The sequence below is a fragment of the Podarcis vaucheri genome (assembly GCF_965113315.1).
Source record: "Podarcis vaucheri genome assembly, chromosome: 9".
Taxonomy (NCBI): domain Eukaryota; kingdom Metazoa; phylum Chordata; class Lepidosauria; order Squamata; family Lacertidae; genus Podarcis; species Podarcis vaucheri.
The window spans coordinates 7,094,608-7,110,125 of NC_138767.1; the positions used below are offsets into that span (position 1 = coordinate 7,094,608).

A 15,518-nucleotide genomic window follows, 5' to 3' on the forward strand; every position below is an offset into this window, starting at 1 on the left:
GGGTTTGCAAGAATCTGGAAGCTTGTGTGGTTTTTTTCTGCATTTTTATGATTTTTTTGTGACCATTGGGCCATGTTGTTGTTGTTTTTTTTAAAAAAATCTGGGTTTGAATTTCTGTGTGGTGTGTGGCTGGGGGAACAGTTGGGGAGGGGTTTGCAAGAATCTGGGAGCTTGTGTGGTTTTTTCCTGCATTTTTATGATTTTCTGTGACCATTGGGCCATGTTGGTTTTTTTTAATAAAAAATCTGGGTTTGAATTTCTGTGTGGTGGGTGGCTGGGGGAACAGTTGAGGTTTTTGAAGACTTTGGTGATTTTTGAAGCTTTTCCAAAACTTCTTTTGCAGCCATTTGAGGTTTTAGAAGACTTTGGCGATTTTTGAAGCTTTTCCAAAACTTCTTTTGCAGCCATTTGGTAAGTTAAACTTAAAAAAAAAATTTTTTGTGGTTTTTGGATTGGGTGTTTGGAATTCAAGGACTTGGTTCTGGGTTTGAATTTCTGTGTGGTAGGTGGCTGGGTGCTTTTGAATTTTTTGGATGTGAAGCACTGATTCTTTCCCCCCCCCCTGAGTTTTCAAATCTAGGAGCTGTGCTGCCATGGGACCCAAGAAGACTGCTGCTGCAGAGGCCGGCGAGAGGAAGAAGGAAAAGGTGACGCTGGAAATGAAGAAGGAGATCATCCGGAAGCATGACGGTGGAATGCGTGTGACAGACCTCGCCAGGGAGTACGAGAGGAATCCATCGACCATCGGGACCATCCTGAAGATGAGGGAGAAGATCCTTGCGACTGATGCAACCAGGATCGTAAAGAACCGCTGAGCTGTTCTGGAGGAGGTCGAGAAGTTGCTGCTCATCTGGTTAGAAGAGAAGCAGTGTGCAGGGGACACAGTGACTGAGGCCGTCATTTGTGAGAAGGCCAAGGCCTTGCACACAGACCTCGTCCGGGAACAGCCAGGAACCTCAGGTGAGCCAGAAGTCTTCAAGGCAAGCAGAGGTTGGTTTGACCAGTTCAAGGCAAGATCTGGAATCCACAGCGTGGTCAGGCATGGAGAGGCTGCCAGTTCTGATGTTCCTGCGGCTGAAGACTTTGCAGCGGAGTTCCTGGAGGCTGTGAAGACGGAGGGCTACGTTCCACAGCAGGTCTTCAACTGCAACGAGACCGTGCTGTTTTGGAAGAGGATGCCCAAAAGGACTTTCATCACACAGGAGGAGGCCAAGTTGCCTGGCCACAAGCCCATGAAGGACCGTCTGACCCTGCTCTTCTGTGCCAACGCAAGCGGTGACCTGAAGATCAAGCCCCTGCTGGTGTACCACTCGGAGAACCCACGGCCCTTCAAGAAACACAAGGCCGACAAGGAGCAGCTGAGTGTCATGTGGCGATCCAACAGTAAGGCTTGGGTCACACGTGTGCTGTTTGTGGACTGGGTCAATCTTGCTTTTGGCCCTGCTGTCAAACAGTACCTGCTGGACAACGACCTGCCGCTGAAGGCTTTGCTTCTGATGGACAATGCTCCTGCTCATCCTAAAGGCCTTGAGGAGGACTTGTTGGAGGAGTTCAGCTTCATCAGCATCATGTTCCTGTCGCCTAACACCATGCCACTGCTCCAGCCAATGGATCAGCAGGTCATCGCCAATTTCAAAAAACTCTACACCAAGGAGCTTTTCAGGCGATGCTTCGAGGTGACTGATTGCACCACCATCACCGTGCGGGAATTCTGGAAGGACCACTTTGACATCATCACCTGCTTGAAGATGATCACCACGGCCTGGAACGGGATCAGCCAGAGAAATTTGAATTGCGCTTGGCGCAGCCTGTGGCCGGACTGTGTGGCACCAAGTGACTCTGATGCACCAGAGTCAACAGTGGTGCAGGACATTGTTGCCTTGGGGAGGACCATGGGCCTGGAGGTCACAGAGGAGGACATCAGCGAGCTGGTGGAGGAGCATGACCACGAGCTGACCACTCAGGAGCTGGTCGAACTGCAGGTAGAGGCTGCGCAGGAGCAGGCCTCGCTGGAAGAGGAGGAAGCAACTGAGGAACGGCTGTCCTCCAAAGAACTGAGGGACATTTGCATGAAGTGGAAGGATGTGCAGGCTTTTGCACAGCGGCACCACCCTGACAAGCACGTGGCACATGACCTTGTGAACACTTTTGATACGAGGGTCATGTCTCCTTTCAGGGAGGTGCTGAAAAGGCGGATGAAGCAGCAGACCATGGACAGGTTCTTCAGCAAGAAGCAAAGAGTGGAAGAGGAACCTTCTTCGAGTGGTCCCCCAGAGTCTTAGAAAATGTACTGTACACTTTGTTGATTTTTAAATATTTTTCTGCCATGTTTAGAAACTTAATTTATTGTTCCTTCAATTTTTGAAATGCTCTTTACAGTATGTGTGACTTTAAAGAGCACTTAATAAACTCTTGTACCAAATTTGGCTTTGTTTGGACTTTTTTTGACCATAGGAACGCATTAATCAAATTTCAATGCATTCCTATGGGATTTCGTGCTTCGCAAGACGGAAAATTCGCTAGATGAAAAAATTCGCAGAACGAATTAATTTCGTCTTGCTAGGCACCACTGTATATACAAGTTGTTGTTGTTGTTTATTTGTTTTAGTTGTGTCCGACTCTTCGTGACCCCATGGACCAGAGCATGCCAGGCACCACTGTCTTCCACTGCCTCCCACAGTTTGCTCAAACTCATGCTGGTAGCTTCGAGAACACTATCCAACCATCTTGTTCTCTGTTGTCCCCTTCTCCTTGTGCCCTCCATCTTTTGCTGTATACAAGTTACTATATACAGACATGAACTTCATCACTCTCCAAGCACTCCAGATTACTCCTAACTAGCCAAACAATGTCATAGGTCATGCTGCCTATATGAGAGACCTCAGCCAATCACTGAGCTATTACTAGGTCCTCTTATCTCCAGGAAAATTTATCCCGTGCTCTGTCTCTCTAGCCTGTAGTCAAAACACTAATTGATCACTTGCCAAACTGCACATAGACTATGAACTCCAACAACTAATACCTCACCAGATACCTGCATTAAAAAAAAAAATTGTTTAGAAAGCAGCTGCAATTATGATGTCAAATGAGAGCTTTCACTGCCACCCCTCACTCCCCAACATTGACCATCTCACTAAGTCAACTTTAAGTGAGGTCTAACTGAGCACAACACTTTTAGTGAAAACTCCTCATTAAAAAAAAAAATGCTGTGGAACCGGTTGATTTGCCATAGAACAACCAACACCTTTCTTGTTAGAGAATATATGGGCCTATGTAATTAAGCCTACTGAAAATACTTTGCTGGACTGTATCCATGGATAATGGCAAGACAAGTTAGAAGGAAGCCCTTTGGGGGCAATTAAATCAATCTTGTGCGGAGATGTCTTTCCTTTCAGTGAGGTTTCCAGTTTCCCAATATATTAGCAGTCCAACCGTCCAGCCTTACTCTGACAGGCTTTTGGGAACTGATGTGTTTTTAAGGAAAGGACTTCCCATGGTGCTGTGCTGTTTTCATTTTCCTTATTTTAATAGATTTGGGTTTTATATATTGCTTAAATCCTATTTATTTATTTATTCGTTCATTTACTTCATAAAAGCTCTACACTGCTTGACTGTGAAAAAACACAAACGCACACACACCAAACTACCTCAAAGTGGTTTGCAAAAAGATAAAGCAAGAAAGATTCACAGCCGTACTTTAAAACATACAAAAGTTAAAATACTAAAACAGATTAAAATCACCTCTACTTTCTAAGTAGGATCTGAGATCTGAGATAGATGGTAAGGGAAATTCTTCTTTTTTTGACTTTTCGTTTTTATTTGAATTTATTTTGCGACACCCTCAACACAAATTAAACATAAAAATGATGATGCATAATCAACACTAAAACTTACAAAAAAACCCAACAACCCAGAGAAATACAACTACAATGGTACCTTGGGTTACAGACGCTTCAGGTTACAGACGCTTCAGGTTACAGACTCCACTAATCTAGAAATAGTACCTCGGATTAAGAACTTTGCTTTAGGATGAGAACAGAAATCGTGATCCGGCGGAGCGGCGGCAGCAGGAGTCCCCATTAGCTAAAGTGGTCTTCTGGTTAAGAAAAGTTTCATGTTAAGAACGGATCTCCGGAACGAATTAAGTTCTCAACTCGAGGGACCACTGTAAAACATTGTTACTTACAAAAATCTATACAAACAAATGGACATCAATATATATATACCATACTTCATTTTTTCTTTTCTTCCGATTGACTTCCTTTTCTTTTCGTTTTTGGTAAACTGTTTCCTTCTTAATTCTTTCTTTCTATTTTTGACTTACATACTTTAATTTATTTTGCAGAAGTTAATTGAAACAAGTCCAAGTATTAATTTGAGGGCCCTGTTTTTTAAGATAGTCTCTATATTTCCACCAGACTTTTTGAATTTTTTGTTTGGGCTGATCCCTGATAGCTTCTGTCAATCTGGCTAATTCGATATAATCTAATAATTTATCTTGTCATTTTTTGTTATTGCTTTCCCCCCAATTTCCTCCCAATTTTTGGCAATTAATGTTATTGTGGCTCCTGTAGCATAAAGGAGTTTCTTTTCTTTTCTTTTCTTTGGCCATATCTGTATCAAGTATCTACAATAAAAAGGCTTCTGTTTTCTTAATAAAAATTTGTTTGAATATTTTCTTTAGCTCTTCATACACCATATCTCAGATGCCCTTGATTTTAATACATGCCCACCACATATGTATGAGTGTCCCCTCTACTTGATTACACCTCCAACACAGATTTGATTTTGTTTTATACATTTTGCATATTTTGGTTGGTGTTAAATACCATCTATAAAACATTTTTTATCAGGTTTTTCTTTATCGCTTTGCAAGCTGTAAATTTCCAACTTCCTTTCCATAATTTTTCCCATGATGATAATTTGATAGTTTTACCTATATCTAAGAGCTATTCTTTGCCCAAGAGTATTTTCAGCAGTTGCTTCTGCAATCAGCATTTGGAAGGAGGGGTCAATGCCCAATTACAGGTGTCTCCAGAACTTGGCAAAAGAATGAGGAATAAAAATTGGAAATAGATTCAAACAATCATGGTCTGTTTCTTGTAGTCAACAGTCAGTTCTGTTCCAAAGTGGTTGGCAATTGCTATAAAGCAAATAGGCAGAGGTTGTCAGACACATCAGTAAAATGAACAGCAATACGGAAGAGTCTATTAAAGACGCAAAAAGAAAGGAAAAAGGCCCATCATGGAGAAACTACCAAAAATGCCCTTCTTGTAGCAAGTGATCACTTTCCTGTTCAAAACAATGAAATACTGAGTGAAGTGGCTACAGTTCTCAGCAGCCCTGACTATGACTTGTAGGTGTCTCCAGATTGCCAGAATTTTGCACGAGGCATTCAAATGCAAACTTGAACTTTAGCTTTGTGCATTTAAAGTGGATTGAAGTACTAGGGCAAAAAGCCAACATTTCCTTAAAATAATTTTCTGATTCTCCCCCTCCGCCCCCCAGTTTGGAAAGTTTCTCCAAAAGTTCTTGCAGGACTTAAACCAGGATCCTTTTGTGTCTGGACAGACCTCACTTTCTTCTAGCTAAGGAGGGAAGCTCCTTGAATTTAATCCTGTGTACAAAGAGAGATGGAGCCAGCCTGATCCATATCTGGTGGGACCAAACTTAACCAGGCAAGTTTCAGAGTAAGGACAGGACTGTTCTATTGTAGACTCCTTAAAGCAGGAATTGGCATGCTCTTTGCGCCAATGGGTACACTTGGAATTTTGAGAAAGTGCCATGAGCACCAATCACAATATGGCTGCCATGTGTGTGTGTTGTAACACATTTCTTCCCCTTTTTTGAAGTTTTTATTGTTAAAATTATTCAGCATTAATACACACATATTGTAAATATACAAACATACATTTCATACAATCCTTAAAAATGTTCAAACATACCAACACTCAATCTCACAGATAATTCCTTTTCCCACCACCATCCACCACCCCACACCCCAAATTTGTGTTAGACTTCTAATCTACTCAATTGCAATTTCTTTCCACTTCTATTACTTTCTTTCACACACCTTTAACCTAATTTCATGCTTATTTTTCTATTACACATTGTTATCCATCTTATTTAGTATTCCAGTATTTAAAACGGAACTTGTTTATTCTAATAGGAGTTCTGATTTTTCAATATGGTTTTGCAAGTATCCTTTAAACACCTTCCAGTCCCTGTCTATCTTCTCTTTTTACAGATAGGTAGCCGTGTTGGTCTGCCATAGTCAAAATAAAAAAATAAAAAAATTCCTTCCAGTAGCACCTTAAAGACCAACTAAGTTAGTTCTTGGTATGAGCTTTCGTGTGCATGCACACTTCTTCAGAAGTATCTGAAGATCCTTCCAATTTCTCCCATTGTTTTGGATATATTGTAGTACTCCAATAATTTGGCAAGCCACTCTATTTTTGTCGCTTTAATACCACTTTTGTTGTAAAATATTTCATTTCATTTCATTTCACTTTTAATTTGTTGTTAATTGTTAAGATGTTGTTTAACATAGGGCTAGGCATGCAGGGACCTCAGTAATGCACGAAGTGTGAATTTGCCACTTGGGCTTTTTGAAATATGTTCCTGAACTCCTTTTAAGCTGCATTCTTGGGGAGATGATGGCGTTGGTGGTGTTAGGCCTCGAAGCAGCCTTTCCCACAGAGGTTTATAAAAGAGACTGATGTGTCTGCAGTGGAAATGGGCAGCAATGCAGATGGATCTAGATAAAAAGCAATTAGGCTTTTCAATTCCTCATCAGCACCTTTTGGGGAAAAGGCCTGGGGCCTAATCAAGAAGCATTTCAAAGCAGAGAACGAATAGTCCTGGAGACAAGCCGTTCAAGAATAGGAAAGCCACCTCGCCACTCTGATGCGATTGTTATCCGTGGTGGAAATTGCCCCCTTCCCCTCCACTTCAGATCCAAGGTCAGATGTACACCACCTAATGGACTTAATGGATGTCCTTTCAGGGAGGCCTGCTGCGGTGAATGCAAACCACTCCCAAGTCAAGAAATAGCTTCCCATTACAATCGCTATTACGTAAAATTATGTTATTGCCTCTACCCTCCCCCGCCTCCCTTAGGAAGCAAGCCCCAAGATGTCTGGCCTTTTCAGAAAGCCCACTCATTTATTCTGTACATGTTTGGCGGCACATTGCTAGCCAGAATGTCATTGCTGAGCCAAGGGAGAGCTGTAAAAGTATTTGAGTGATGATGGACTTGAAAGGTAAGCTCAGGCATACCTCTTCAATATACCTCTTCCTGTTTATCAATGTCCACATCAACTGCTTTGCTTCTTTATTTTAAAGCTGCATGGAATTTCATCTGCAATTTATTACACACACACACACACACACACACACACACACACAGCCACCTTCCCCCCCCCCCCATAGTCACCTTGCTTATCCACCCCATCAGTCCTGTTCACTGACTTTCCTGACAACTTCTGCTTTGGAGAAGTCTGCATCTGTAAAGGAATGTGGGAAGCTGTCAGACCATTGGTCCATTTAGCTTGGTACACTAACTGACAACAGTCGACGTCTGGAGGGCCACAGGTTCCCCAAACCTTCTGTAGGCTAAACCACCCTGTTGTTGTTGTTTAGTCGTTTAGTCATGTCCGACTCTTCGTGACCTCCTGGACCAGAGCACACCAGGCACTTCTATCATCCACACTGCCTCCCGCAGTTTGGTCAAACTCATGTTGGTAGCTTCGAGAACACTGTCCCACCATCTCGTCCTCTGTCGTCCCCTTCTCTTTGTGCCCTCCATCTTTCCCAACATCAGGGTCTTTTCCAGGGAGTCTTCTCTTCTCATGAGGTGGCCAAAGTACTGGAATCTCAGCTTCAGGATCTGTCCTTCCAGTGAGCGCTCAGGGCTGATTTCCTTCAGAATGAAGAATCCATTATACATGACTAAGCCATTTCTCACCTTCTCACCCCTTGCCTTTTCCTGTAAGACCTATTACAGTAGTTAAGAGTCGTCAACAGGCTCATCTCAGCTATCTGCCATTCTCCCATTCCCACCACCCTTCTGAGTAATACCCCTCCCCACCTTCTCACTATATAGAAGGATCTGGCAACTTCTGTTTCAGTGTATCTGAAGAAGTGTGCATGCACACGAAAGCTCATACCAAGAACTAACTTAGTTGGTCTTTAAGGTGCTACTGGAAGGATTTTTTTTTATTTTGACTATGGCAGACCAACACGGCTACCTATCTGTAATTTGATCTTCTTGCAGTTCATGGGACTCTCAAGAGTCTCCTCCAACACCATAATTAAAAAGCATCCATTTTTCGGTGATCAGCCTTCGTGCTTGACTCTAATTAATGCATGAAAGGGTTCGTGTCATAGAGTAAACCGTCCTGCCAGGCTTAGCCTATGTCACTTCCTCCCACCTTGGGAGGAAATAGGTAACCAAACCTTTGTTTCCTCAGTCTACATGTGAACTTCAGTGTCCAAGGAGCTCTGAGGTGCTCCTTCCAGCCGCATGGCTTTAACCAACTTCTTTTGTTTCAGACAACAATGGAAACTTAACCTAGTGTTTTCCTATATTAATAGTTTAGGAACTTTTACCATTTTGTAATCAAGCTACGTTTTACTGCCTGTGCAGTTTTTTTCTGACTACTGTATGGAAAAGCACATGAATCTGACCTTTAGAGACTTTGTAAGTAAACCATTTTATAACTTACCAAATGTGTGGTCTAGTGGAAGTGGAATACTTTGGAAATAACTATTAAAGGGCTCATTTTGGAGTTCACTGGGAAGGGCACATTTTAAGGTTTCACAGCCTATATTTCCATGCTATTATTTGCGACATGTTTTCCTATGTTAAATCTCTGCTGGGGTTCTCTCACCAAAGAGTATTCGTTCCTAACCTTCCCTAACCATTGTTGGAGGGTTTCCTGTGGGAGCTCCCAGTATTAGAGATGCACTGGCTGGGGACTGGGAAGAACATCTTCCTGGCTCCTGGTACTCCTTTTATGGAACTCTTTCCATTTTCTAGCAGGGAGACTTGCCTGGTACATTCTCTGCTATCTTTTCTATGCCAGGCAAAATACCATATTGTTTCCCTAAGCTCTTCACTGTTAATATTATGATAGCATTTTACTGCTGCCAGTTTTCTTTGCTATTTTCCCCCTCCTTTTTTAATAGTTCCCATTTTACAGCCGGCTTTTATTTTATTTTTATTGTTCCCTTTGTCTTATTTTTGTGAGCCATCCTGAAAATATTTACAGTGGTGCCTCGCAAAACGAAAAGAATCCGTTCCATGATTCTCTTCGTCTAGTGGTTTTTTCATCTTGCGAAGCAAGCCCATTGACAGATTTGAGGATTAGCGCTATTAGTGGCTTTTAGCCGCTTATCAGCTTATCGGATCAGCTGATAAGCGGCTTAGCGGCTTAGGAAAAGGGGGGGGGGAACCCAGCAGGAACTCGCAAGACATTTTTGTCTTGCGAAGCAAGCCCATAGGAGATTCGTTTTGCGAAGCACCTCCAAAACGGAAAACTCTTTCGTCTAGCGAGTTTTCCGTCTTGCGAGGCATTCGTCTTGCGGGGCACCACTGTATAATGAAGGGCAGCCGAGGCATTGATTAAATAAATACTTAAATCCAGCCAGTCTGGGATCGATGCCTGAAGTATTATTTTTCTAGGCCCAGTTACAAAATGGTAACACAGGCTCCCCTTTTTCTATGTCCACTTTTTAAAATTGGGGAATTGATTGGTGCCCATGAGCTGCTTTACATCTCTTGGTTCACTCTCCTTCTATTCCTAGCTGCTGGAATTATATTTATAGCAAGACCTGGCAGAATAGCATGGATTAGGTCTGGGCCAATATTTTCTGACCATTGAGTTTTTTAAAGTTGCATCATGGCCAGAGCGCTCACCATTAGCAGAGGCACAATTTTGTTCTGTTTGACTAAAATCTTATTCTTTTTTCTCCCTCTTCATCTTCCATTGCGCGTGGCAACAACAGCTGGTGGTGGGCATATCTGTCCATATTAGTCCCTCGCGGTTCGTCATTTTTCCAATCTTAAGTTCACATTTCCACATTAGCATTGCATTGTCGTTGTGAAAATTCACCAGCATTTCAGTGTGAATCTGCATGCGGCTTTGCAATTTTTGCAAAGCTATTTCCCCCCAATAATATGCAATTTCATGTAATTTTTACCCCAGGGAACACATTTCACGTGAACATTCCTTGGCTGGAGAACTGCATTGCAAAATTCAGAGAGGTGCAAATTTCAAAGGGTATCGTACCAGTCTTTTGCTCTTGCCCCTAACTCCTTGCTCATTGGCTTTCTCTGGCGAGCAAGCAGGTGGCAGCAGTTAGGAGATGACACAGCAGCTAAAAAAGGAGAGAAATATAATAATAATAATAATAATAATAATAATAATAATAATAATAATAATACTTTATTGATTTGTTGAGTTATACCCCACCCTTCTAGCTGGGTTACCCCAGTCACTCTGGGCGGCTCCCAACAGACTATTAAACAAAATAAAACATTCAGTCCTTGTTTTTAAGCAAAGTGACCTAATTTGCAGCTCCCAGACTAATGAGCAGATTGCAACACATGCTTCTGATTTAGCATTTCTCTGATTTGTACGATACACTTCTCAGTTCAGAAAACAAAACAAAACTGTGTTTTAAATCCACGTTTTGCAATAAAAGGTGTTTATGAATACACACATTGCGATAAAAGTGTATTTGAATAGAACCTGCTTGATTAAGAGCAACCAAAAAGGGCCAGGCCACAGAAGTAAATCTGTCTAATTTTGACACGTCTCTGCGCAATTGACACTGCTAAGTTAACTTCTCTTACAACATTGTTTTCCAAAGCTTATTTGTACATGCTTTACCACCAAAACATTTTCTTGTGAATTGCTGCACTCGGTTCTTGGTTTTTAATGTGTTCTGATCTGCTTCTGTTTGTGTTTTATACTCTGCCTAAAGTGAATTCAAAATAAATTTGGAACCTATCAAAAATGTATCTAAATAGCAGCTGTGCACACAATACTATTTAGGCTGGCTCCAGTGTGTTCCTACTGCTGGTGTACGAAGCCATGTACACATGTGAACACATCCTCAAGCAAGGATTCCCGCATGATGTCACCAAGTTGTATCTATATATATCCTGTAACTTTCTGAAATTTCTTTCCTGAGAAATTTTCATTTTCATTTCAGTTACAGTGGTACCTTGGTTCTCAAACGCCTTGGTTCTCAAATGCCGAAAACCTGGAAGTGTTCCGGTTTTCAAATGTTTTTCGGAAGCCGAACATCCGATGAGATGGTCGGCTATTGTTTGGCACCTGCACCAATCAGAAGCTGCACCTTGGTTTTCGAACATTTCGGAAGTCAAACGGACTTCTGGAATGGATTAAGTTTGGTGCTTTTGTTTTTGCTATTTATTTTGTGTTTTGTTTTCCAGGCTTTTTGGATAATTTGTTTTGGTGACTGTGTGGAAACCAGTTCAGCTACTGATTGATTGATTGATTGATTGACTGATTGATTGTGTGACTACGGAAATGGATAAAAGCCTGCAACCAAACAATGACTATCCTCAGTGCAGTTAAGATTTTTTTTTAATCATCTACAATACTATCTTATTTATTTTATAATACAGTACATTGATTATTGCTTTCATTTCATGGATCAACAGTTTTGTTAGATAGCAAAATTCATGTTAAATTGCTGTTTTAGGGGTTGTTTTTAAAAGTCTGGAACGGATTAATCTGTTTTGCATTACTTTCTATGGGAACGAGCGCCTTGGTTTTGGAATGCTTTGGTTTTGGAACGGACTTCCGGAACGGATTAAGTTTGAGAACCAAGATACCACTGTATTAGTTGCCTGTCACCTAAAGGTTTGCAAGTGACTTATTGGGGGGGGGATTACCATAGGGCGGAAAGTGGGGGCAATAATATTTCATATATAACATAACACCCATTAAAAGAAACTCAAATAATAAACAAAGCAATGCTCAGACCCACTAATTAACGAATGAACAAAAATTAAACATGGCCTCAACCTCTTCCTGGTCCAAGAATCATTCACATTGCACCAACATTTCCTCCCCATTTAACTTCCCCACCCAGAAGTCTGGTGTTACAAATCAGTGGTAGTGGTGGTGGTGGGGGTCTGGAGTCCTTCAATAGTGGCTCATCATCTCTCCTCTCCTTCTGGGGAGAGCAGTAGCAAAGAAAAGCAGGAAGATGGTCACAAAAGCTTTACCTGCTTTGCAGGTAAATTCAGCTACTGCTCCTCTCCTGCTGCTGGTGGGGGCTGCTGGTTGATCCATTTCCCCTCAAACCAGCTTCCATCCGATTTGAAAGCATCAGCTGTGCTTATGCAGATGTAATAATAATAATAATAATAATAATAATAATAATAATAATAACAACAACCCATCTGGCGGGGTTTCCCAAGCCACTCTGAGCGGCTCCCAACAAAATAAAAACACACACGATAAAACATCAAACATTAAAAACTTCCCTAAACAGGGCTGCCTTCAATATGTCTTCTAAACTGGAAGAATGGCAGATGAAGGTGATGGACTACATGGAACTGGCAGAAATGACTGGCAGAATCCGAGATCAGGGAGAAGAGGAGGTGGAAGAAGACTGGAAGAAATTTAAAGACTACTTGCAGAAATACTGTAAAATTAATGAATGTTAAAGGGATGTTGGATTGAAAATAAGCGGTATTGGTAAAAAGATTAACAAGAATATGTGAATACGGATTGACAATGGTTTAAAATATATAGTCATAAGAGGTTAAGATATTGAGTAAAGATAAATGATAGAGGGTAAGGATTTGCTGAATTAATTATGTGAATTGGAATACAAAAAAGGGGTGTGTGAGGAGGTCAGGAAACAAGTAAATGAAATATAAGACATGAAAATATTGATTTCTTTTTAACTTTTTCTTACTTTTTATGTGTTTTGTTTTTGTATTTCTGTATCTTTTTTTCTTTTATTATTGTTATTTTTTTATTTCTTACTTTTAATCTTGTAACTTTTTATTGTCTGTAAAATCTCAATAAATATCATTAAAAAAACCAAAAACAATATGTCTTCTAAAAGTCAGGTAGTTGTTTATTTCCTTGACATCTGATGGGAGGGCATTCCACAGGGCGGGCACCACTACCGAGAAGGCCCTTTGCTTGGTTCCCTGTAACCTCACTTCTCGCAGTGAGGGAATCGCCAGAAAGCTCTCAGAGGTGGACCTCAGTGTCCAGGCAGAACAATGGGGGTGGAGACGCTCCTTCAGATATACTGGACCGAGACCGTTTAGGGCTTTAAAGGTCAGCACCAACACTTTGAATTGTGCTCGGAAACGTACTGGGAGCCAGTGTAGCTTGGCAAGTGTATGTTGGATGAAGAAGCACATAAACTGCTTTCAGAAAACAAAAGAACTCTATTTATAGTTTCTGAAAATGTCAGATAATGCTTACCAACAACAACAACAACAACAAACTGCAGGTACTTGGCAAACCTTTTTAATTATTTCTGCACAATTTTACACACATTATAATTACCAAGCAAAACTAAGTTATATTAATTTAACCAAAATAGCTTCTGAATTCCCAGTTTATGTTACAACTTTTTAGCACCCCTCATTTTTGGAATTTGAAAGCTGAAAATTTCAACATGCCCTATTGAGGGAGTCTTGCTAAAGGAACACCCCCCCCAATAAAAAAAACTCATCCAACTGCAAGTTAATTCTGTTCCCAAGCAGCCTGATCTTTGTGATATGGCTTTAACCAAAGGAAAACAAATGTTGGTTCTTCAGAGTGCCTTGGGGTCACCACCATGCACAGCTCTGAGGTCCAGAGGCATGGCCCTTACCTGTAGGCTTCCAATCTAATAAAAACACTTGGGGGAGAAGAGAGATAACCTGCCTAGTGTCAATAGGGGGGGGGAGAATACACAGATAGATGATGAGGAGAAAGCAAGAAAAAGATGATGGGCTTTCACTCACTCCACAAACAAAGGAAGTTGGATCAATAGCGGAAGAGGGATGCAGGCATAAGGAGGAACCAGATAAAATGAACAAAGCCACAGGAAAGAACAGATGAAAGATGAGGTTTTGAAAATGAAAATGGCCATCTGAAGAGCAAAGAGACCAAGGGAGGCGTCTGAAGGGAAGGCAGAGATGGATAGTAAGAAGAGATAAGATCATAAGGATGCTTCAAGATAGGGCAAGAAGGAGCTTAAATTTCCTCCCCTTAAGGAAGAGCGAGTCAATGCAAAGGAGAAACCAAGAAGCAGAAAAATTAAGTAAACAAAGAAGTTCAAGACAGATATATCCATCACCTAACACTGTGGCAGGGATGCGGGTGGCGCTGTGGTCTAAACCACAGAGCCTAGGGCTTGCTGATCAGAAGGTCAGCAGTTTGAATCCCCGTGACGGGGTAAGCTCCCATTGTTCAGCCCCTGCCCCTGCCAACTTCAGTTTGAAAGCATGTCAAAGTGCAAGTAAATAAACAGGCACTGCTCCGGTGGGAAGGTGAACAACCGTATGCTGCTCTGGTTCACCAAAAGTGGCTTAGTCATGCTGGCCACATGACTCGGAAGCTGTCTGCGGACAAACGCCGGCTCCCTCAGCCTATCGAGTGAGATGAGTGCACAACCCCAGAGTCGTCGGTGACTGGACCTAACGGTCAGGGGTACCTTTACCTTTACCTTTAACACTGCGGTGTCGTTGAAGTTAAGCTTGTAACATCCAGTGCTTGGGTAGGTAGCCTCCAGGAACCCCACATATAGCAGGGCTATGCTGATATTTGCTAATTTTGATATCCACCTGGAAATTAGTACAGTGGTACCTCTGTTTATGAACTTAATCCATTCTGGAAGTCTGTTCTTATAACGAAACCATTCTTAAATGGAGGCGCACTTTTCCTAATGACGCCTCCTGCTGCCGGTGCCCTTCCGCTGTTCAGATTCCGTTCTTAGACCGAGGTAAAGTTCACAAACCGGGACACTACTTCCGGTTTTGCGGAGTTCGTAAACCGAATCGTTCGTAAAGAGGACTGTTCTCAAACCAAGGTGCCGCTGTACAATGAAATTATTATTTAATAATACCATAAATAATTTTATACACATTATTATGCCCTTTCCAGTCACCTTTGTGCCCACAAGCCAAAAGGCCTCAAACATTGTCAACTTCCCTCAGACAGGAGTTTCTCCACTCCTGGATCATTTTGGTTGCCCTTTTCTGAATCTTTTCCAGCTGTACAATATTCCCTTTGAGCTGCGGTGACCAGAATTGTACACAACATTTCTTGTGTGGTCACACCGTGGGTTTATATAACAGCATTATGAGGTTGGAAGTTTTATTTTCAATCTCTCTCGCAATGATGTAGCGAAGCCCATCAACTTGAATGGCTTTGAATATCCTTTCTGAGATGAGACTGCCAGAACGGTGCAAGTACTGCCAGTGTGATGGCATAAGAGATTTGTCCAACTCTGTGATGATATCGGCA

The 15,518-nt window shown here is 41.7% G+C and overlaps 1 long non-coding RNA gene across 1 annotated transcript; it reads right to left on the bottom strand.

The window, feature by feature from the left end:
- Window positions 1-562: 562 nt before the first annotated feature.
- On the bottom strand, window positions 563-2,406 carry LOC309540163. Its single transcript, XR_014223087.1, has 2 exons — window positions 2,038-2,406; window positions 563-1,104 (listed from the first exon to the last, which is right to left on the bottom strand). It is a non-coding gene; the product is annotated as an uncharacterized lncRNA (long non-coding RNA).
- Window positions 2,407-15,518: the final 13,112 nt, after the last annotated feature.